Source organism: Vulpes lagopus, chromosome 4 (genome assembly GCF_018345385.1).
Source record: "Vulpes lagopus strain Blue_001 chromosome 4, ASM1834538v1, whole genome shotgun sequence".
In the NCBI taxonomy this organism is placed as follows: domain Eukaryota; kingdom Metazoa; phylum Chordata; class Mammalia; order Carnivora; family Canidae; genus Vulpes; species Vulpes lagopus.
In genome coordinates, this window is record NC_054827.1 from 84,647,974 (window position 1) to 84,672,296 (window position 24,323).

At 38.0% G+C, this 24,323-nt stretch overlaps 1 non-coding gene and 1 pseudogene across 1 annotated transcript; one reads left to right on the plus strand and one right to left on the minus strand.

Annotated features, from left to right (window-relative positions):
- Positions 1-954: 954 nt before the first annotated feature.
- Positions 955-24,323, plus strand: part of LOC121488809 — a 127,085-nt pseudogene continuing 103,716 nt past the window's right edge.
- Positions 13,760-13,865, minus strand: LOC121490204. Its single transcript, XR_005987537.1, has one exon. It is a non-coding gene; the product is annotated as a U6 spliceosomal RNA (small nuclear RNA).

Consider the following 24,323-nt stretch of genomic DNA (forward strand, 5'->3'; position numbering starts at 1 on the left):
TCTTCCTGGATCTGGGAAGAAAGGAAGGTGGGCCCAGGAGAACCAAGCAGTTGATAGAGCCAGGGCAACTTTTTCCTGTAGCGTCTGTGATGCCTTGACATGCTTTGGAAATGGGCACACCAGAGGTGGCATAAGGAAGTCTCCACCTTCCTCACAGGGACCTTTTGAGGTGCTGTGCCTCACAGAAGCTTTGCTGTGGCACATCTACATGCACGCAGCAGATTCCTCTGAGGCCTTAAATGCTTACTCTCATCTGAGAAGCAATCCCCCATTCCCCTGAGCATAGAAGGGTGGGCCTGTGTTGTGTGAAAATGAGTGGTTTGCAGGGGTGGGGAGGAGGAGGTTTTCCCCTCTTGCTCCTAAGGGATCATTCTTAACTTTACGCGTGGGGGGTGGGGGGAGTGGGGAGCTAGTGTTGAACTCTCCCTGTTGGCCATTCCGTGGCAAGCTGCCAAGCTGCTGGGAGTTCCCAGAAGTAGTTTGCTTCTTGCCTCCTGGTGTATAGATTCATGTTTGTTTGCAAGCTCCTCAGGAACCACATCTTACACATGTTTGTAGTCCTCACTGTCCCAGCAAGTGAAGGTGCTTAGTAAATGTTCAGTTCCAGGCTAACCTGTGTAAACATGAGCTTATAGTGTATCTGGTTGTAATTTCTCCTACATTTCAGTATTCGTCTTTTACTTATGCTACGAGTCTATCCTCTTGTAGCTGCTATGATTTTAATGTTAAAAACCTCTTCCTTGCAGTTGCATCATTCCTTTTTCATTGCATTCTAGTCTTATTACATGCATATAATGTAATATAATGTGATGTAAAGTAACGTTCTCACATCATGACCAGGACATCCATTGGAATTGGCAGAGTGATTAACTCAAAAAAAAAAAAAAAAAAAAGAGGAATTGGCAGAGTGATTAATGAAGCAGACTCTGGAGCCAGGCCATCTCTGTTAGAATCATGGCTCCACCAGTTAACAGCTACATGCCCCTGGGTAAGTCACTGCACCTCTCTGTGCCTCAGTTTCTTTCTCTGTAAAATGAGGATAATAATGATACATACTTGGTGTGTTTATATATATATATACATATATTTATAAACAATACATATATATATATAAACAATGCCTTGAACCATCCAAGGGCTATATAAATGTTATCATTAAGTTCTCTTCTGTGTTCTGCAGAATTTGTTTCTATGATTTATTATTTGGGTCTTTTTCTTTTGTGCTCCTAGTTTTCCTAAATGTCTTTTGTTATCTAACCACTTTTAAGAATAATGAAGCTATTGGTTTAAGTTTCCTCTGCTGTTGTGTGAATAGTTCTTTTCCCAAAAGTACCCTGCACTGCATTGAAACATGACTAGCAGTTTTATGTATGTGGGCAAGAGCCTGTCACATAACCTGATTTCTTTCAGGGTGAGTGATACAGACATTAGCTGACAGGTGCAGTTTCTTTAAAGGCCGGGACAAACAGGTTTTAAACTTCTATACCTCCCTAGAAGATCTAGCAACACAATCGCTTTATTGATCAAAGAGACTTTAGGCTGCTTGACTCTACTTTCAGGTACAAAAAGGAGAAATGAGAGGTACATTGGGGAGCTATTTGGTTCATAAGCCTCCAGATCACCTTCCTATTTATTTCTCATTTCCACACTCTTCCTTATTTGCAAACTTCAAAATGGTGCCTCCAATGGGAAGACTGACTCCCACCTCCACCTCCACTAGAGTCTGCAGTTAGTAAACTTGGGACTACATTTCACTCTGTTCTATTTAATATGTCAGTAGCCTTTTATCCCTTTTCTCTCTTTCAAAATTTTGTTATAATTTCTGTTCCACCTTCCCATTATTTTCTTTGTTAATGTTTATTTTTTTATTTTATTTTTTTTAGTACCGCTATGTGATATCAGAAAGTCCCTGGAATTTCCATGGAATCTGGATCGATAGGAAGTTCCTTGTACATTCTGCCCTCTTGATCTGGAATGAACATCACAAGTATTGTTGGAACCAGGGAAGATTAACAGTTAATCGTTCATCCCCTCTTTTCGATTCCAAAACGATTGAAAACAAAGATGATAGTGTTCCACCTCAGAAACACAATGGCCACACAAAAAACAGAGAAAATTAATGCATTATCCTTTCCAAAAAAAAAAAAAAAAAAAAAGAACCAGAACTAATAGATGTTAGACTCTCCCTAATTGCATTAATTAATTCACTCCTTCTTGGGAGAAAGAAGTAAAATGCAGAGAAAAAATAGTTGTGCTTGGCACCAAAGAATAGTTTGTGGGTGAGAAGTATTAGTCGGTTCCCATTTTATGAGCTGAGGTAAGAACACAAGGAATGGAAGGCTAGAGATATCCGTTTTCTAAATATTCTATTGATGAAGTACCTGAAATTTTGGGGGACAAAATGAATTGCTCCTGACCACAGAATTTATAAATGATAAAGCTAGACACTAGCATTTCTAACTGGGGGGCCTTTAATCCTTCTTCTGTGCTACATTCCTTTTCTGTAATATGCTATTGTGACCTCAAACATCAAAATGCCATAACCTCAAAGGTATATTCAATGAAACTAATAATGCTGGCTTAGAATTATGCTCTCTCACACACTGTAATGTAATTCCTAAGGCAAAGGAGAGAACTAATATAGTTTAGAAAGTTCAAAAAAAAATTAAAAAACAGAAAGTTAAAAAATATACTGCAACAAAAGAATTTTCAGTCTCTCATTAATCTACAACATTTTATTAACCCAGAGTTACTGGGTTTTCCTCCCTACTCCTCAAGCTTCTGATATATATATTTTTTTCTTTTTTACTACAGAACATATTTTTATTTTCTGAACATCTCATTTTGGTCTTTGAGGTTCTTAGGAAATAATTGACTCCATGCTTATATGTGCCCAGTAGCAAATCACAGTGTCTGTATTTCTTAGCATCTGAAAAAGCACAAAACTGAAAAGGCTCCCTCAGGAGACAGAAGTGTTCTGAGTCTTCATGATCCTGCAGATGGCCAGAATTTTGTGAAAGTCCATTTTAAATGTGGATGTCTCCTGACAGAGCTACTCTCAAATAGCTGGTGATGACATTTGGCCATTTTCTTTAAGCATCTCATTTTTTCCTCTGCTTGGATTGAGATTGGTTCGTGAATTACAATCCCTGGCAGGACAGCTGAAACGGGAAAATATTAAGCTGCTGGGATACAGAAATTCCTTTCCCTTATCCTGAGATTCCATTAATGGATCTCTGGCCCTTTACTAGTAGTTTTTATAATAAGCATTTCCGAGTTATTTGAGGAAAAGGGATAACTAGCTGAAACAAAGCTTTCTGGTGTCTTCTCCTTAGCATAAAAATGATAAACAAAAAGAGAATGTTCTACCTAGGTCATTCATTCAAAACAGCACCATATTTGTGACCCAGTCAACTGAATAGTTTAGAAGCAGTACTTCTTCCTCCATTTCAGTATTTATAGAGCACCTATGATTTGTTATTGAGTATCCTCAGAAATGAAGTGCAATGATGACCAGAGCAAGAATTCAACTTTTAAGGAGCTCCCAGTCTAATGAAGGAGGCAGAAGAGTGACCTATCATAATATTACAACATTATGTGGTCTGCACTATGACTGGATGTACTCCAGGTGAGTATATGAATATAGTACAATGGAGAATAGCAGCTTATCTCCTAGGTGCATGTTATAAAGGAGGCTCTGGAGATGATTTTTGTGATAAACTCTAAAAAACAAAGACAGATTGGGGTGCTTGGGTGGCTCAGTTGGTTGGGAGGCCAACTCTTGGTTTCAACTTGAGTCGTGAGCTCAGGATCACGATCTCGGGGTTGGAGGATCGACTATGTAGGGCTCCTGAGTCTGCTGGAGATTCTCTCTCACTCCCTCCCCCTTTGCTTCTCCCCCCACGCACATGAATGCAGTTTTCTATTTCTTTCTGTCTGAAATGGATAAAATCTTTAAAAACACAAAAACAAAAAAGCTTTTCCACGATGAAAGGTTAAGGATGAGTATCCTATACTAAGGAAATAGAGTATTTAGACAGGAAAGCGTGAAGGAAGACAGTGTGCTCAGAACACAAAGTGGTAGCTGGAACAGAGTGTGAGGTGAAGGGAGAAGTGGGGAGACAGTGGATGAGATCAGAGAATAGACAGATGGCATTGATATGAGAAGGACTTGGAATTATTTTCCTCTGGACTTGACATTTCTTTGTTTTTCTTTTTTTAAGAGTTTATTTATTCATTCATGAGAGACACAGAGAGAGGCAGAGACACACAGGCAGAGGGAGAGGCAGGCTCCCTGCGGGGAGCCCAATGTGGGGCTCATCCCAGGACCCTGGGATCACGACCTGAGCCCAAGGCAGAGGCTCAATTACTGAGCTACCAGGTGCCCTGGGCTTGTCATTTCTAACATATGGGAGTTTCTCATGTACTTTTGTATATGGGAACTTCTGGGGGAACACTAAAAACTAAATTTGCATCCAGATTTCCTGCCGAGTTTTTTGGTCTCACCGTGAGCAGAACTGCATCCTGCCCTGATAATCGGAAGAAGGGAAAGTTCCCTCATATTCTGTGAACACCTGCTCTCCTTGGTTCAACGTGACATTTCTCTAGACCACTTAGCTTACCTGCAGGAAGCTGCGCCCTGGCTCTGTCATCTCATGATCATTCAACATTCTGAGTGAGAGATGTTGCTGTCGTGGTGTTATCCTTGGCTGGGGCCAGCAGAGCAAAACATGCATATGTTGCCTGAAATTTGGCCACACATCTGTGAAAATGACCAGTTGAAAAAACGGTCAAGTGAGAATCATTCCTAAGAATCCATTGAAATTAAATAGGAGTGTGACAAGAACACATCTGTGTTTTAAGAATGTAATTCTGGAGGAAGCATCATCTTGATACATTATGGCTAGAGCTTTATCTACATGATGAGGATGGAGGGCCATGCATATGTATAAATATATGTATAAATAAATAGTTTTAGAAGGCAGTATAGCACTAGGAATGAAAGCTTAGGCTTCAGCATTCATCAGCGTGAGTCTGAAATCTTACTCCTCTACATAGGATGCTCTATGGCAAGTCATATAGCATCTTTGATCTCAGTTTCCTCCTCCGGAAAAAAGGGGATTATATCAGTACTGGTTTCTTAGAGTTGTTGTGAGGATTAAATAATATAATACATGTAAAGCGATCAGAATAGTGTCTGGCATGACATAAATGCTCAATAAATGTATTTTTACACTGGGAAGTATGATCATACTGCAAAGAGAAAATTGATAGGATATGTCAGATAATAGGATAAAGGGATATAAAAAAGGTGAGACATAGGATAACTTGAACAACAGAAATTATGATTGATCGTATAATGAATGAGGAAAGAATCTAGAAGGGGTAAATATTGGGGAAAGGTCATTAAAAAGAAAAAAAAATTGGTGTCTCAGGTGTTAAGTTTGAGGAAGCTGTGATATATACAAATTGAGGTAGCAAGAAATCCGTTGGATATATATGTGTTTGGGGCTCATATCAAAGACTGACCTGAGGATATAGAGCTTGGGAACCCCCAGTCAATAAGTGAAAGTGGGGGCCACTGGGGGAAGGGGAGATTAAGGAGGCCAAGGAGGGAGTAAGGAAAGAAAGCAATTTATTCTGAAGACGATTACTTGAAATATTTAGATAATCTTCTCTTTTGCCCTCTTCTTAATTAATCCCATTTAATTGTTCTGATATTGCAAGTAATACATGCTTTCTACATACAATTCTGAGTATTTTCTTAGTGTTCTCCTTTTTTTAAGACAAAAGATTTAAGTGATTTTTCATTTGCAGGCTTTGTTCTGAGAAGAAAATGTTCTGGAGTCATCCCACACTGGGGCTTCGAACACAAGGCAAATATAAAACACCTCCTGCTCTGTTGTCTTCACTGAAGGCCAGACAAAAGCAATCAGCTTGAATCCACCCCTCCTTAGATGAAAACCCAGCTGTGTTCCTGTCCAGACTGAGAGCTGGGAGTCAAACGGCAGGGGGATGCACCACTTACGCTGTGATGGAGGAGGAAGACTGGGGCCTTTGTGCTGCTGACACTCTGGCAGGGCAGGCTGGTATTAGAGGAGAAAGCCTGTGATTACTTCGAGTACAGACATTTCCCCTTCAGTGACCTTACTGTGCAGCCTGGGAGCTAAACTGCAAAGTGACCACCATGGCACCCACTGGACCTCAGATGCAGGCAGCACCCTGTAGTAGGGGACAGGGGTGCTCCATGGCCTCCTTACCTCCCACCCCCCGAGTTGCTAAGGCCTTGACAGGTGGCTACTTGGGAGGGAAGATGATCCTGAAAGGCTTCCCACAGTGATGCAGGGCAAGCTCTGTACCTGTTTCCTAGCCTCTCGCTCTCTGTCTTCCACAGCCCAGTTTGGATCTGGAAGGAGCCCAATGGTGGGTAAACCAACAGGGGGACTCAGTATGGGTAGATGCACCAAAGAGCCGAACCACCAAATGCAACCAATAGGAGAAACCAAGCTCCAATGAACACATCCAGATTTCTGCAATCAAAATATCTAGAAAGAAGCTCTTTTAATCCTAGCATTCCCACAATTCGTGTTTCACTCTTTAGGTATTAGTCTGCATTACTAGTGGGCAGGACCTCATAATATTTTCAGTGCTGAGAGCCTCTAAAGATATTAATCTGACCCTGAGCAAATCATCAGTTTCTATACTAGGGGGTGTCTATTCCTCACTTACTTTTAAGACTATGTCCGTTGCTCTTGCATGAGGGGAAAAGAAGGCCCAATGTTCTTTTTCCAGATTCTTAGTTGTTTTTATACATCGGATCAACATCCTCAGCTGACGCAGGAATAGAGGTGTGTGACCTGCTTCTTTGGACGTTTTATCGCCTGCTGCCTCCACATTCCCAGCTTTAGGTTTAGCTACTTATTTTCACTAACCTGTTTCTCTGCTGCTGTGCTCTCTCATTGCTCAGAGGTCTAACATTTCTTAGACTTTTATGTTGATTTCTCCGCTTGTATTCTAATGAGTGTGCTCTGTCCGATTGCCATTAAACACTGCAGGGGGTTACTGTTTATCATACGTCCACCAGGCAGGGCCAACACAGTGTGAACTCTCTTCTTGAACCTCCAAAAAATCTGTATGCATGTGTAAGGTTGAAACAAAACAAACAAAAAACATGGCCAGTTTGAAAATGACTGCAAAATCCTGAAAGATTCTGGCTCTTGGCCAGAATTTCTTGTATGGGAAACCTCAGATTTCCCCGCCAACTGTTTTTCCTTGCCTTTCCTGGGGTTTCAGATTGCAGGACCATTATAATGTCACTACACAGAGCTCACTGACAGGCTAGTTAGAGGAAGCTACTTAAATCCCAACAATTTCATTCTACATTTACCACACTCAGTCTTAGATCCATGCCTCCTCTCCCCACACTTCCCTTCTCCTATTTTTCTTCTTCTTTTTTTTTTCCTCCCTATTTTTCTACACCTCTACTTCCAACATATTCCCCTTAGGGAGACCAAGAGGAAAAAAGAACCCCAAATACTGACCTTTATGAGAGAAGGTCTTGGAGATTTCTTACTTGTTGATATTGAAGGAAAAAAGAAATCATCAGGATGTCTCCTCTATCCTTTTAAATCCTACCCTACTACTAGGAATCAACTGATTTCCAACTCTGAAAAGGCTTCAGAGAATATTCAGAAACTCAGTGAACATGAATAAGAGAATTTTGATAGATTAAGAACAAATGTTAACAGTCAAGCCATTCCAAGAATGTTCTGCTTTCTTTCTCCAGGAGTTATTTAAGTTGAGCTGCCTTTTAAAGGACACAATTGGATGTGTACCATTTCTGATCCTTGACCTCTGGGATATGGGGTATTTTGGTGGAGAGTACTAAGGCTTTCTCATTCACTTTCCAGAATGAGTCTCTTTAACCAGAAGGAGGTACCTCTCATAGCTGGCATAGGAAAACTAATCTTTGGAAGGCAAATACCTTGAGAAGAAAAACTGTAACACCTATAATTAATTCGTGTTGTTTATTGTAATCTAAGTGGGAGCTGACTGAACATTATCTGTGTGTATCAGAGAATCTAGCCCCCCTCCCACTTCTTTAAGAAGAGTTAAAATGCACTACAAGAAAATTTGTTTCATTTCCAGAAAAGATTAATTTGGAAAACATGTCTTTTGACACATTGCTCATAATTAAAATAATTCTTCATTTTTTCTGTTTCCTTTAAGTAAAAACGTGTGGCTTTATTTAACCCTCCTTCAATTAACTCTCTCAAAGGAAAATAACCTTGAGCCCCATAAACACATTTGATTCTCTATTGACAAGAAAAGAGAAGCAGTGGTTGCTTTCCGCGTCAGGGACTCCCACATTATTACAGCTCCAAAGTCAGATGCCCTGTGAACACCAACCTCTAGCTTCCTGCTATTGACAGGGCTTTTTGCTTTCAAGTTCTGCCTTCTGCATTTTACCAATGCACACAGCCATACAGTTCAATTAAAATTATACTGCTTGAAATGTTTGCATAGGAGCCGTCTTCATTCAATAAGTATGTTTTGATCTCCTCTATATCAGGCTCTGAGGACACAATAGTGAGCAAAATAAACACAACTTCTTTCCTGGGGCTTGTAATCTGGTGAGGGAGAGAGAGAAATTAACGAAATAATTAAAATAATTAAAAATAGTAAAGAAGCATCACAAAGAAAAATGCCAGGTGTTGTGTCAGTGCTCCATTAGGAGATTTATTTATGACTTTACTTACTTACTTGTTATAGGGGAAGGAGTGTTGGGGGGACTTCGTCAAATCAGAGAAGTCCTTTTTTTCTTTTTTTTTTTAAAGTAGGCTCCACTCACAACCCTGATATTAAGACCTGAGCTGAGATCAAGAGTCAGATGCTTAAACGACTAAGCTGCCCAGGTCTTCCAGAAAGAAGTCCTTTCTGAAGAAATGTGTGAACTAAGACCTAAGACCTGAAATGTGTGAACTAGGACTAAGACCCAAGAAGTCCTTTCTGAAGAAATATGTGAACTAAGACCTGATAACTGGTAGGCTCATACAACAGGATTTAGTATAGCAATTAAAAGTGAATGAACAAGAACAACATGTGTCAAAATGCATGGCCCTCTAAATCACATTGTTTGGGCAAAAATCTCCTTTCTTTAAGTGTGGGTAGGTCTGATCTTATCAAGTGATTACTATTAATGGAGGTCCTAGAAGACAGGAAAGCCAGGCAGTTTTTTCTGGGGGTCTTGAAATCACACAGTGCTGTTGTGGAGAAGGCACATGTCAGGCATGGGCAGGTGACATATAAAAGTTGAAAATGATCCCCTGCCAAAAGCCAGCAGAAAAACAGGGACCTTAGGCTACAGCTACAAGGAACTGAATTCTCCAACAAATGCTGAGTTTTGGAAGAGGGCCCTTGCCTCAAGTAAGCTCACGGCCCCAAGTATCCACAGAATCCAGACACATTGTGCCCAAATTCCTGACCCACAGACACTGAGATCATAACTTGATGTTGTATTAAGATCTTGAATTTGTGGTAATGTGTTATGTAGCAGTAAAAACAAATAGAACTATTGAGGTAAACGTTAAGCAAATGCAAATTCTCACAAAATGAGGGGCAAGAAGGGCCACAGAGATCATGGTGGCCAACTCCCTCTCATTGAAGATGGTGAGGTCTAAGAGGTTGATATGAATTACCCAGGGATGAACATTCTAGTCAATGACAAAAGGTCCCAAGGCTCCAGGATGAAGAAGAGGAGCAGAATAACACCTAAAATGATAATATCAGGGGGAGGAAAAGAAGAATAAGGTAGTAATTCTGGATTATTCTATGTTCATGTCTAAGTTAAAAAGACAAAGGCAAGTGTAGTAATAAAGCAGATCTGTTTTCTAGCACTGTGCTGCTAAATGGAAGGGCTCATGCACCCCAATGTTTATAGTAGCATTATCAACAATAGTCAGATTATGGAAAGAGACCAAATGTCCATCGATTGATGAATGGATAAAGATGTAGTATGTACACACACACACACACACACACACACACACACACACACACACAGTGGAATATTATGCTGCCATTAAAAAGAATGAAATCTTGCCATTTGTGATGAGATGGATGGAACTAGCTGTATTATGCTAAGTGAAACAAAACAATCAGAGAAAGACAAACATCCATACAATTCACTCATATGTGGAATTTAAGAAACAAAACAGATGAACATAGGGGAAGGGAAGGAAAAATAAAATAACAACAGAGAGGGAGACCAACCATAAGAGTCTCTTAATTATAGAGGACTGAGGGTTGATGGAGGGGAGGTGGGCAGGGTGATGGGCTAAATGGACAATGGGCATTAAGGAGGGCACTTGTTGGAATGAACACTGGGTGTTGTATGTGGGTGATGAATCACTGGATTTTGCTCCTGGAACCAGTGCTGCATTGTATGTTAACTAACTTAAAATTAAACTTAAAAAAAAAAACCATAAAAAGGAATAAGCTGTGAATTAAAAAAATAATAATTGAGCAAGGAATATCATAAAATTTATAGTTAAGTCTAAATAGTGTCTGATGACTTCAAAAAAATAATTGGCAATTTAAAAGTCTAGATATTCCAAAAGAAGGAGTGGGAATAAGGCAGGAAATGTGGTGAGTGTTTTATGTTGGCATAGACTGTGCTTATAATTCACTCTAGCTGTTCTTCAACAAATATGCTACTGAATAATAGCCTTTATCTCTTATTCTAAAGACCCCATGGAAACATAATAAGTAAAGTGATGAATTTATAGCAATTTTGTTCAGGCCATAAACCAAAACAAACCCAAAAATTTTTACATGCATTTTCTGGCTGCATCAGATCAAAAAGTATTTTTGCATTTTTCCTACTTTATTTAAATTATCCCCATAGAATTTCCTCAGTTTCCCTTATCATTTGGCAAAGGCTTTATTTTAAGCATATTAATAATAAGATGCTGTGGCTCTGGTTCAAATATAACTTTACCCGCTGGCCTGCCTTTCTTTGCATTTCAATCTTTACCCACCCGCCAATTTAATTTCAAATTATTTTAAATTGAGACTAAACACCATACAAATTTTAGGTGTTGTACATATAATTTATGGGGGCCAGCTGGAAAGCCGAAACTTTGATCAAATTGTACATGATAATGGAATACTTGATATAAATGGATAGCATAATTTGACACTACTCATTGATGCTCACAAAATTACCTTCACTTTTTGAAGTTCTGATATTGTCATTTATCATTTCCAGAAAAGAAGAAAAATCTGTTAAAAAGTATTTACCTTCATTGAATGGGGTGTGTTCTGTGATTTCTATTATTAATTGTAAAAACATAGTTTCTGGTCTCCCTATTACATTATTAGTGTCATCAACTAATTATTGATATATTTCTAAAATAATGTCTGAAAACAAGAGGTAAAGTTGTGTTTAAGTTATGTCAAGTTTTAACTGAAATTCAGGTTAGAACTGGCTATCTGTTCTGACCTGAAATATATTTAATTTTTCTCCTGGTTTGACAGGAATAGCGCTCATTCAGGACAAAGCTATCAGCCATTCTCCAGACAGAGAATAGAGTTCTACATTTCAAGTTATAGCTCAAGACTTCTAGAAAAACCTTTTCTAGTAATTTGTGTCATGTCTCTTCCTTTTCCATCCTAGAAGGCACAAAATGAAATAACTCCTCTGAAAATTTTCTCTTGGTAAAAATCACTGAGCAGCTAGAAACTATAATGAAGTTGTCAGAAATATATTGAGAAATCAAGCAATTTGCTTTCAAATATACAAAAAATATTATTTTTCCATGGGATACTTCTCTCACATATTGTGAAAGATCTTTTATTACCAGAAAATCAGAATTGGTGAGGAAGGAGAGGAATGAGTATACGTGCATAGGGAATGGAAACAAGTAATTGCTTTGATTTGAATGTGAGCCTGTTTTCTAATCTCCTTTGCAAGTAATGGCATATTGACGTTAGTAATAATTAGCTTTTTAATTCTGGAGACATTCAACTTATTGAATTACATACAGTCAATTAATAATCTCAATAGGTTTTCGTTTTTAAATTCCCCTTTGTGTTATTTTAAATATGTTGTTACGCTTAATACTAGAATATTTTTATGTTTCCTTTGGAAGAGACTACTCTTCTGCAAATGCGCATTTACCTATAATTTATGATGGTAACAATGTGGGAAAGTTCACTGGAATTATGATGTTCCAAAGTATAGTTTTAGAAATCTGTTCTAGGCGACCAAACATTTCGATATTACTACATTTTAATTTACTCATACTACATTAAAATTTAATTGAATTAAAAAAATACTAAATTGTGTCAGTTTTTGTCATGAGATTCATCATACGACTGTTAGGAAATTACTTAGAAAAGCAATTAATCCATTTACCCTCTCTCTTCACATGCAACTGTTTCTCAATCTTGCAGTTTAATACAGAGATCAAGAATTGCAGATGTTTCTGGATTTCAGAGAGGATAGGCACTAAAAGGAACAGCAGCACTTCTATGAATATCCAGACATTCTGCAAGTCCTGCCTCTGCTTTCAAGACTGATACTGAAGAGCGAGTCATGGGTAATGGCTGGGGCAGGACAGGGGACCCCAAAGAGATAATCCCTCTTACTCCTTCCACCTCTGCATCATCCCTCTGTCCACACACGTTTCTGCTGACAACCTGCTGCTTGTGACACTTGGACTTTGAAGACTGAAGGATTCCATTGGGCTTTCCAGAATAGATCCTAGTAGCCTTCATGTCCCACGAGAAATTGCCTTTCAGCAACAATATCTCTTGCTGAAGATCGAGATACTGTATTGTACTGGGAAAAGCACTGGATTAAGAGTCAAAAATCCTATGGATTAGTCTCAAAGTTTTTATTGCTAGCTAATCCCTGAGCTACTTTTTAAGTGTAGACTGGTAACAGAAATTTTGAATGCTGCGCATGTCACTTATGGATCCTGGAAGGAGACACTAAAAACTCCCTATCCTCCAGTTTTTAAAACATTAATGAAAGAGACTATAATTAAATTAATTATTTGACACTATTTGGTCCACTCTTACAGGCCTAATTACCTCATCAATTTCTCTCCTCAGCTTTGCTTGCTGGGCTGCTTTTCGCCGACTCTGACAAGGCAACCTGATCTTACGCCTGGGCCTGGAGAATTCAGCCACAGGGCCAGGGGAACCTCCTGTTTTCATTCATGTCATGTGTTACAAATTAAACTATTGTAGAGTACAGAAGGTGAAATTCATGTTCTATTATAATTAAGAGAAAAAATAAAATCTAATAAAAATATTTTGATGATTACTGTTTGAAGATTACTGTGCTAATATTGCATTTCTCTAATGCTGGCCATTAGTACTCCCCCCAAAATTAGGAAATAGTTTTTGTTACTTATTAGATAAAGAACTTAACTTCAGATCACAAATGTGATATAATGTTAGATCATCATATTTTGACTTCTCTAGCTCCCCTTTAAGCTCTCGGATGGCAGTCCCATCCCAGCATATCCCAACCACAGTCTGAGGACTGATGGATATGAAACATCATAGAAGATTTTAAAAGCACTTGAGAATATTCTTCGTGATAGTAAAGAGCAAAAAATGAAAAACTGTTTTTTAAAATAAAAATCAATAAACACAAGTGACAGGTAGAAATTCAGACTACCTTTTTTCTAAGTTTGCTTGATAAAAATGTAATAATCAGTAAGACTTCTATTCCTTTCTTTTTTTAAAAAAAGTAGAATGCTTTACGAATTTACATTCATCCTTGCACAGGGACCATGCTAATCTTTTCTGTATTGTTCTAATTTTAGTATATGTGCTGCCGAAATGGGTACAGTGGGACCTTTATTTCAACTCAGTGCCGAGCAGAGAACAAGCTATCAGTAAATACATTTTTAATGGATAAAAATGATTGATGTACTTACTGTTCTTAAGTATGTGCTCATCAACCTTACAATACACGAGTTAGCAAATTTCCTTCTCTTGATTTTATTTTTGTTCACAAGATGTTATAGGTAAACTGGTCTTTTAAGAAAAATGAAATCTGAATCACAAGATAAATAATGGAAGGAGAAGAACTGAGTCCATTTCCAGGCTCCAAGCGAAAGAGCTATTAGGTTAGGGGAGGGTGAGGGGTTCAAAGGCAGATGTCTTCTTTCTTTTGCCCTTTACTTCCCCTCTTTCCTCCTCTTTCCTGGGTGACTAGCCTAAAAATTGAGGAAATTTCTACATGCAAAAGATGTCAATAATTTCTGGATCAACATACCTGTATAACTACACTCTGAGCAGATCTAAGCTTTGCTAAATTAGTCCACACATCAGCCATTAAATACAGGCCACAAACTTACAGCCAAGTATGAAATGGAGGCTGGTAGAAACAATTTAGGTGAAAGTAAGTCAAGGGCTTTTGCCCTAGTAGACAGACAGAGGGGCGGGGGTAAGAGTGGGGTGTGCGGGGGTGAGTAGGTTTGAAGCACCCCTTGTCTAGGATTGTGGAAACAGGGAAGACATTCATGCTTAGGGGGAATTTCTCTTGGCATCTGGCCATGGTTATTTTGGGTCCAATCTTTCCAGACTTTTCAATCAGAGTGAATAACTTCCCTGTAGAATTGAATATCTGTAACGCAATCACAGCTACTTGTCTGGTGGATATGCAGTAGAGGAAGACAGGCCAATCTCCTTCAAGAATCTAACAAAGACTTCTGTCACCTTTCTTCCTTCACAGTTTGACTTTGCAGGTTTCTACCTGTATACACGTATAATAATGCAGAGGCAAATAGCTCAAGTTCTTAAAAAAAGGGAACAAAATAACTTGGGTGCAATGCTAACTTTATTTGAATATTTATTCTCAACCAAATAGCTCCCTTTGGTGATCTTTTTTCCAAGTAAAATAGTTGACAGCCAAGAAAGTCTTCCAGTTCCAACATGCTTACCTGTTCACTTTTGTATTAGAGCCTGCGGTTTGCCCTGACACAATGAACAAACACAGGGTTTCAAAGAATAAGAGATAATATATTCTTGGAAAAGACAGGTATGAAATTGCTATTTATATTAAAAGGGCAGGTTGAGGTTATGTATATCTTTTAGGTTTCGGAGAGGCTAATCAATCCAATATGCAGAAGAAACATTATTCTCTAGAATTATTAATTTCACAAAGCAAATGAAAAAATCATCATTTCAAAGTTTGGAATTTTGGTAATCAAAAGTTCTTTACCTAAGTAATGAGTTTTCCAGAAAGAAGGAAGGAAGGAAGGAAGGAAGAAAGAAAGAAAGAAAGAAAGAAAGAAAGAAAGAAAGAAAGAAGAAAGAGAAAGAAAGAAAATTAACCTAATAATGACATCCATACTTTTTGGTTCATTTACATGTTTAATGTGAAGAATTACCATTTATTTAACTCTAATGGGACTCAGGTACTATAGAGACCTTTACATTGCTGATTTTCTCTACTCCGTTTCCTCTTAAAGGATTTATCAGGAGACACAGGCTTGTTAATTAATCACCCTCTTTCTCCTTTATCTTTAGAGTGGGATTGGTAAAGGAAGGTCTGGTATGGACCGCTCTTGAATAATCTGCACAATTTATTACAAAGCAGATTCCTGGGCCTTAGTTTAGATCTCCTGATTCAGACTTTCTGGGTTTGAGGTCTAGTATTTTGTATTTTTAATAAATTCACCAGGTGATGCACACTAGAATTTCAGAATTCTTTTATAGTGGGGAAAACTTACCTTCCAGGGAGGGACAGCTTTAACTTAAAAGTGGAGAGTAGGAAGGGAACTCAGAGCTTTCCAGCCAAAGGTACACAGTCATGCTTTGGGTAGAATTGCAAACTTACACATATTGCATATTTCTAATAGTTTTTCAAGGGAATTTATCATACTTATAATATACCAGCAGCATTAATTAAACTGGGATAATATTCAGATATATGCTTAATATAGAAGTATATACTTTTCTTTTTTAAAAAAAGATTTTATTTATTTAGTCATAAAAGACAGAGAGAGAGAGGCAGAGACACAGGCAGAGGGAGAAGCAGGCTCCATGCAGGGAGCCGAATTTGGGACTCGATCCTGGGTCTCCAGGATCATGTCCTGGGCCGAAGGCAGGCTCTAAACTGCTGAGCTACCCAGGGATCCCCCCTATACTTTTCTTTATGGGAAGTTTAAGAGTGGCATAATACTTCATTGCATGAGTAGCCACAGGGACCTGCATTCCTGTAAACAGGCACCATGGGAGACTTTTCTGTCCCATTGTGCTATGGAAACACAGAATGAGAAATGACCTAATCCCAAAACCATTAGACACACAGTTAGTTATAAGTGACCTTTAACAGAATGTGATCATAACACTTCAGGAGCTTAATATGGCATCCCTAAACTTTGGTTAATGGCTTAATATGCAATCAAGTGTCTTTCAAAAATGTCTACCAACACAAGAAACATGAAACAGGTCATACAAAGAGACAAGTATCAGCACTGAGATAGATTACAACCTGTTCCTCTGTGCTCACAGCCAGAGTTATCATTCTCACCCCAGTTCTGTGTTATAATCACTCATCGAGCTTTTATTTTTATAATCACTCACATCACATCTATAAGCCTCACCCAGGAACTTCCCATTTAATTTAATTAAACTGGGGTGGAAAACCATGAGAACTGGAAAGGAATATCTTCAGTCCAGGAAAACTGAAGAGAACGAGAAGGGACCCATTATCAGAGTAGAGATTTTAACATCTTCCTGGAAATGCAAGGATGACTGGAGTTTGTTGATGTGGAAGAGAGTAAGTTGAAGCCTGACATGTGCTTCATGTCAGGAAGCCCATTAGCTCTGCACAGCCCCGAAGATGTGTGGCCCTTAGAATCACAGGAACAGTGGACAGTAGGAGTTAAACAGGGATCATGGGATGGAAGATTCACTGAAGTACAAAATATAGACTACCTGGCCGCTGCCTTCCCTTCCCCCAAACACAGGGCTCCTGGTTGCCAAACTAACATGTGAAAAAAGGAAAAGGATCTTTTCTTGTGGTATTAAATGAGTGATCTAAGAAGCACCAGGACAGCTAGGAAGGGCACTGGAGCAAGTAACTCTGTTCTGTCACGTTACAGTCCCTTAGTGTGAGAGCTGGCTCCCTAACCCCTCACCCTACAGTGCAGCTGGCTAATCAACAAGCCCACCTACCCTCAGAAAGCTCACAGAATGATACTTCTGTAGCCTGTGTTTAAATACACATGAAAAACAAGGGGCCCCAATCATGAGGAAACTCTATGACAACACAAAAAGAAAACTCAAAGTAAAGAGAGAAAAAAGTGATCCTGAAGAATTTAGAGAAAAATCTTTCTAATTAATATTAGAATAAAGAAGATTCCACATCCTTAAAACAAAAACAAGATGCAATGAGAAAAGAAAAATTAGAGAACAAAAAGAGCTCTAGATACTTAAAAAATATGCTTTATGAAATTAAAAAAGAAAGGGAAGAAATCACAAGACTTGAAAGAGACTGTTGAGAAGTAAATCTCCTAGAATAAAAATTGGAGAGTTAAATTTTTTTTAAAAGTGAGAGAAAAGTTGTAAGACATACATAATAATTCAGAAGTTCAACATTCTATTCATAGAAATTTTAGAAATGGACCAAAGAAGACAGAGGGGGAGGAAATAAAAAGAGAGAGAAAAAGAAAGAGAGAGAGAGATTTCCTAGAATGGAGGACAAAAGTCTTCAGACCAAAAACACCAGTGTATTCCCAGCACATGAAGTATTAGAGTCCACTCTAATTTTCATGCCATTTCAGAATGCCATGGAGAAAGATTATCCAAGGAAGTTTCCAAGGAGAAGAAACAGGACATCAACAAAATAACAAGTGTAGTTTGGCATTGGACATCCAATTAATTCTGAATGCTAGAAGGTATTAGAACAATGCCTTCAAAGCTTTGAGTGGGAATTATTTATAACTTGGAATCCTAAAAGCAGTCAAAACAACCGTCCAAAGAAGGACACATTTTTAAAACCTTCAAAAATTTAAGTTCCCTGAAAGGTACTTTCTGTCCACCATTTCTTAGGATATTATTTGAAGATACATTATAGCACAATAAGACAGTAAATTAGGGATGAAAATGTGAAATCTAGCAAGCAGATGATTCAGTCCAGGACAGAACTGTGCAGGGACCCATTCTAGAGAGAAATTAGAACAACTTCGTGAGGACCATGAAAGGTTTGGGAAAAGGTATCAAATTAAAAAGGAGATTTGAATACTACTCTGGAGATACTAAAAGATTTTAGGAGATAGAAAAGGCAGGTAATGTAAGAAAAAAAAGAGAAAAGCAAATAGAAAACAAACCAGATAAGAAACTAAGTTGTAATCATAATACACTACACGACACTACAATGGATACTATTTATATTGTGATTAGAACATAAATAATGGTTAATGACTTTTGACTTTAAGAGACAACCTAAAGACATAGTCAATTTTTTTTTCTTTTTTCTTTTTTTTTCATAGTCAATTTTTAAGAAGATAGACTCTAAGATTCTTACTGGCTGTATGAATCCAGAAATTTTCTTAATTTCTCTGTTACTCAATTTCGTTTCTGTAAGATAGAAATGTTATCTATTTTATCATCTTTTTGTGAGGCTTAAGTTACTTTACACAAAGTACATGTAATAGTGTTTGATACGCAGTAAGTCCTCAGTAGGAGTTAAACAACAAACAACATAGAAAAACTACATGAATTTATTGACACAGAACAAAAATAAAATGCTGTGAAATTTGACAATATAAATGTTAAATATAGACAGCCAAATGACTGAATGTAAGGAAGAATAGTGAAGTGGAATCAAGAGATACCGTTTATAATTACTAGAAACAAAAATAAATAATAAGGACAATTAAGACAAAAAAGCAAAACTTTAAAAAAAAGCAAAACTTAGCAAGACAATTGTGTGAGTTAAATCATAATCCATCATAACAGGAAACCATAATTATATGATTAGAATTAACAAGTCAAAAGCTAGCATGTAAGCTTATAATATAGAGAGATAGGTGGAAACAACAGAAGAACCAAAAGAAATAAAAGTGCTTTCTTTAGGAAGGACAGGACGCCTGGGTGACTCAGTGGTTGAGCATCTGCCTTCAGCTCAGCGTGTGATGCTGGGATCCTTGCATGGAACCTGCTTCTCCCTTTGCCTCTGTCTCTGCCTCTCTCTCTCTGTCTCTCATGAATAAATAAATAAATAAAATCTCAAAAAAATTTTTAAAAACGGAAAATCATAGGGAAAGAATGCCAATTTCTAGACAAAGTTTGATCTTTTAAAAATAATCTAGTAATTGGCCATAAGAGACAATGTTTACTCTTACTAATGAAGTTAAGCAAAAATCACCGTGCACCTAAATGAACAAGTGACACTTAATGTCACTCACTCATTTTTACTTCTCCACCCCTTGAAATCATCAAGCACAGTTTGGGGAAGGTGTTCAACCACTGACTTTAAGCTCTTTGGGGCAGCTCTTACTGTCCAGTCTGCTCTTCACCTTTCTGTCATCTCTTTTCTTCCCGGCCTCTCTATGACGATTTCTTCACCATTAGATTTCCTTCCCTGTGTTCCCAAAGGATGAGCACCTTTGTAGTCAGTCCTAGAAACCCAATCTTTATTCTGAATCTCCACCCAAAAGCCTCTAGAGATGGATTTTGTTGACACCTTCTTTTATCAAGAGAATGTGTAATACATAAATAGCAACGTTTGCTTTGGTGAATTCCATCAATGCTTCTTAATCTGAACCTCATAGAGCGTGCATATTTTTGGCTGTTCAATTTCTTTAATCATCTAAGACCTTAAACTTATACTCTTATTCAGTTGTTTGTCTAAGATAGAGGTATTAATAATGAAAACACTTCTATCTGCCAAAGCTGACAGATTTTTTTCTCAGAAACTGAAAGAAAACTGCCCTGGCAGCCTTAGTTAGATGCCTAGGAACCATATTCTTCATACACACATACACACATATTTTAAGAGGTTGACTAAGTGTTGCCTGTGAAAATCCCACCCTTCTAAATAGTGCAGGAAGGTTCCTATGAAATCTCCAGATTTAATGAAAGGTAAGAATATAAAATAATAGATACTATTATTGTAAGTAATGTCATCAGTGGCTTATGGCTCTGACCTAACTCTAGAGTAACATTAGGTCTCCTCCCAAAGAGCGAAGACCTTTCTTTTCCTTCTATCACATATGATTTAGCTGATGTTCATGCTTAGAGGATACTCATGACTTCAGTAGAAGACTTTGAAGGAGTATGACCACTAGGTTCAAGGCTGGTAGTTCTTATGCTAGGGATCCAGCTCCTATGGGGTCAGGGGCAGAAAAATTATGTTGAAGGGAACAGTCACAGGGACTGCCACTAGCACCTTCAGAATGGAAGAGCAAAGAAAGCAATGTGGTTGAAGCTCAGCAGGGGAGGCAGTTCCAGAAAGTGAGGTCAGAGAGGTCAATGAGACAGTGAAGTAGAGGATAGATTTCATAAGGCCTGGGAGGCTTTCAAGGGCCTTTACTTCTTTTTTTTTTTTTTAAGATTTTATTTATTTATTCATGAGAGACACAGGGAGAGAGGCAGAGACACGGGCAGAGGGAGAAGCAGGCCTCCCACAAGGAGCCTGATGAGGGACTTGATCCCAGGACCCCAGGATCACGCTCTAAGTCAAAGCAGACACTCAACTGCTGAGCCACCCAGGGATCCCAAGGGCCTTTCCTTTGGTGAAATGGAAAAATATTGGAAAGTTTAAGCAAAAGAATATCAGGCTTTTACAGTATCACCTTGGCTATTCTTTTGAGCATAGACTATTTGGAGAAAGAATAAAACAGGAAGGTCAAAGTAGGGTTCCTGCAATTAACCAGGCTGTAGATGATGCTTGGTTGAGTCAGGAAGGTGGTAATGAAGGAAATGAGACTTGATTGGGTTCTAAATGTATTTTCAAGATAAAACCAATAAGATATGCTGATCATTTGAATGTTGGGATATAAGAGAAAGGAGTCAAGAGTGATTCCAAGATCATGGCTTGAGCACCTGGAAAGATGCAGTTGCCATTTACTGAGATGCACATGTCTTTAGGTAGACCAGGTTGGTAAAGGGAGATCAAAAGCTCAGTGTCAGAAATATCAAATTTGAGAAATCTGTTACAAATACAAATGGAAATTGATATGAGTGACCAAGAAATAAACTTCTAACTTTTTAAAATTTATGGCAAAAATGACTTCACACAAACTGAGTATCCTAAGATAAATTTATAGTTTGATAATCTTGGATCTGTCATATAAAAATGCTATGGAAGATCCATTTTTTTAGTTATTTCTATTGAACAACAATTGTGAACATTCCTAAAAGATTCCCCCCAAAAAGCATTAACAGTGAAGCTTGAAGATAAAAATCTTTTACCCTTGTTCCCAAAATTGACACCAATGAGCCTCAAGTGCCTGAGGGCCTTTACTATCAGATCATCCATTGTTATAATAAAGCATGTCATGTCAAATTCAGCAGGCATTTTCACAAAGCATATTTTACACTTGACTTGCCCCTAAGCATTTAGATATTTATTTCTCCCTGAAGCCACCAGTACAGTTAGATTAGATAATTCTTAAGAGTTTGATTTTAGTCAGGTGTGCTGACAAGCACAAACAATAAATCGTTGGGAAATATCCAGATTTCAGCTGCCCTTTGTGCGAGTTGAATAAAAAACAACAACAAAAAATAGTAATAATAAGTAAATAAAAGGTAATTTAATTTATTCATTCATCTCTTTATTGAAACTTTTGTTGCCAGCTTATGTAATTCAAAGTTGCCCTTATTAATTATCTCTCTAATCTAGGGCAAATCCGTAGTGGAGACTACATAGATGAAGTATTGCCAAATTGCCCTCTGGTGAGAAACGTTCCTCTGTCTATCAAGACAGGCTCTCTTTGCCCATATGCATTAAAAGATAGATGCTGGAAAAAGGAAAACAAGAGCAGCGTGTAGTGAAACTGGTTCTTTCAATTTTTAGTAGTGTAACAGTCAGAAGAGATTTCTGGGACGTTTTTGAAGTTTTCCTTTATCCAATATTGGGATGAGCCATGGGCTACACAATGCTTACATAACCTTTAAAGTAAAAAAACTAAACAACAAACAGTAAATCAAATGGCAGTTTTATGAGAGCAGCAGTGTCAGTTTCAAGATGATGCTTCGATTCTACGATTAAAATCAGTTTATTTTCAGCACTCGCTATATGGAAGATTTGTTTTGCTTTTGGCACATCACACATAATCAAAGGAGTCTGAATGCACTTTTTTTTTTAAGCCATTTCAAACTTCTTTGTAGATCCAGGCTCAACCAATCAACAGTCAAGTATGTGAAGGAAAAAGTTCAGCTTTTTGATATAACTTGGTATAAAAGCTCAACTTTATTGTATAACCTCTAATACAGAATCTCAATTCTGTATTAATTAATTAATTAATTAATAAAAGAATCTCAATTAAGTACATACAAGTAGGGATGGGGTAACTGGGTGAGGGTATTAAGGAAGGCATACGATGAGATGAGCACTGGGTATTATACTATATGTTGGCAAATTGAATTGAAAAAAAAAAGAAAAAGAAAGAAAGAAAAAGAAAAAGAAAAAGAAAGAGAAGGAAAAAGAAAGAAAGAAAGAAAGAAAGAAAGAAAGAAAGAAAGAAAGAAAACATACAAGCACATGCTTGAGAGGGGAAAAGTTTAGTTTAGTCCTGGGAATGGATGTGGATCAGCTCACTCACTCAAATATAGGTAAGGGATATCCTTGGAGCCAGACAGCTAAACCACATTTCTCTCATGCTCATGTATTGTTTCCTTTCTGTGAATGCCAAGCATCCTTGCTCCTTCCCTTCTTTGGGACTTCTTCCCTCTCCCCTCTCTTCCTCCCTAATCCTATATGTGGTTCGCATGGAAACCAGCAAGTTCTTATAGGGTGTTACTGTTGGTTAGTTCTTTGATTAGTCCAGGGGTGGGGACCTCCCTCTGCTAAGCCATTCAAAGCTTTTCCCTAAGTAGTTTTAAACACCAAGGAAAGAAGAGACTCACAGTACCTCTCTGGCACATAGAAACCACAAAAGGGGAAATGGTATCAGCGGTAAATCTGCAATGAGAGAGTGAAGTCAACTCCCTGAGAAGAACTGAGGTGACTCTTGAGTAGGAGAAGGGGGGGTGGGGAGAGGGAGAGGAAGGGAGAGAGAGACTGCAAAGTTCAGGTCAAGGTTTCCTGTTGACTTAAGATGCATTCATATCTTTTCTGTTTCTTTAATCCTCTGTTTCCAGGAGGCAATAAATCACCTTTCCTATTTTGGTTACCTGACTTAGTTCAAGTTGGTTTTCTGTTCGTTGCAACCCAAAACACCAAAACCAGATATTCCCAGCTGCCCCAAAACAAACAAACAAACAAACAAACAAAAACATAACAATTAAAACTACTAAAATTGATGTATGGCTGTGCACAATTTGGATCCAATAATTATAACTCCATGTGAGACATCTGAAAGGCAAATTGACTTCAGCTCCCAGGAGTCCCTGACATTTAAGTTTAGAAGTCACAAAATCAGGATGAGCTGAGAGCAATCTAAAAAGTTCACAAAAGTTAGCATTCTCCTGTTCAAAAATGTATAGTAACACACCCATTTAGTGGAAGAGAGATGAACAACTCAGCTTTAGAGTCTTCTTTCAAAGTAAGTTTCTATTTGGCTCATGGAGAGAATAAATGAACTAAAATGGATATTATTCACAGTTTTGAGCCAATTAGCCTTCCTAGGTTGCTTCTTAAATTAAAAAGAGAAGAAGATCTCTTCTGGAAGAGGTAAAGGGTGGGCAGATGAACTAGCCCAGTGTGGAAAAGCTTTAGACATTAGAAGTCCAACCCCCTGTCTGACCCAAGCTGTGCTCTTTTTATATGACTTGACTTAGGAATTGGGCAGGGCCGAAATGGAGAGAAATTTTCTCCAATTATCAATCTGAGGAGAGTTCCTTGGGGGAGTTTACAGATTCTTTATCTGTTTTACAAAGGAAAACAAAAACACATTTCCTTAAACCCTTCAAAATTAAGTAAAAGCAAGGATGGAAGTAGGGAAGCAAATTCTATCTACAAAGCACCAAACCCATAATTTTACACTCTACAAGCATCTAAATAAACAAAATCATGCAGTATAAACACTGTTGATAAAAGACTGCCACACAGTGTTTAATAGCCCTACGGGGAAATAAAAAGACAACATAAATACATTGTTGTTTCTTTTTTTTCACAAAAGACACAT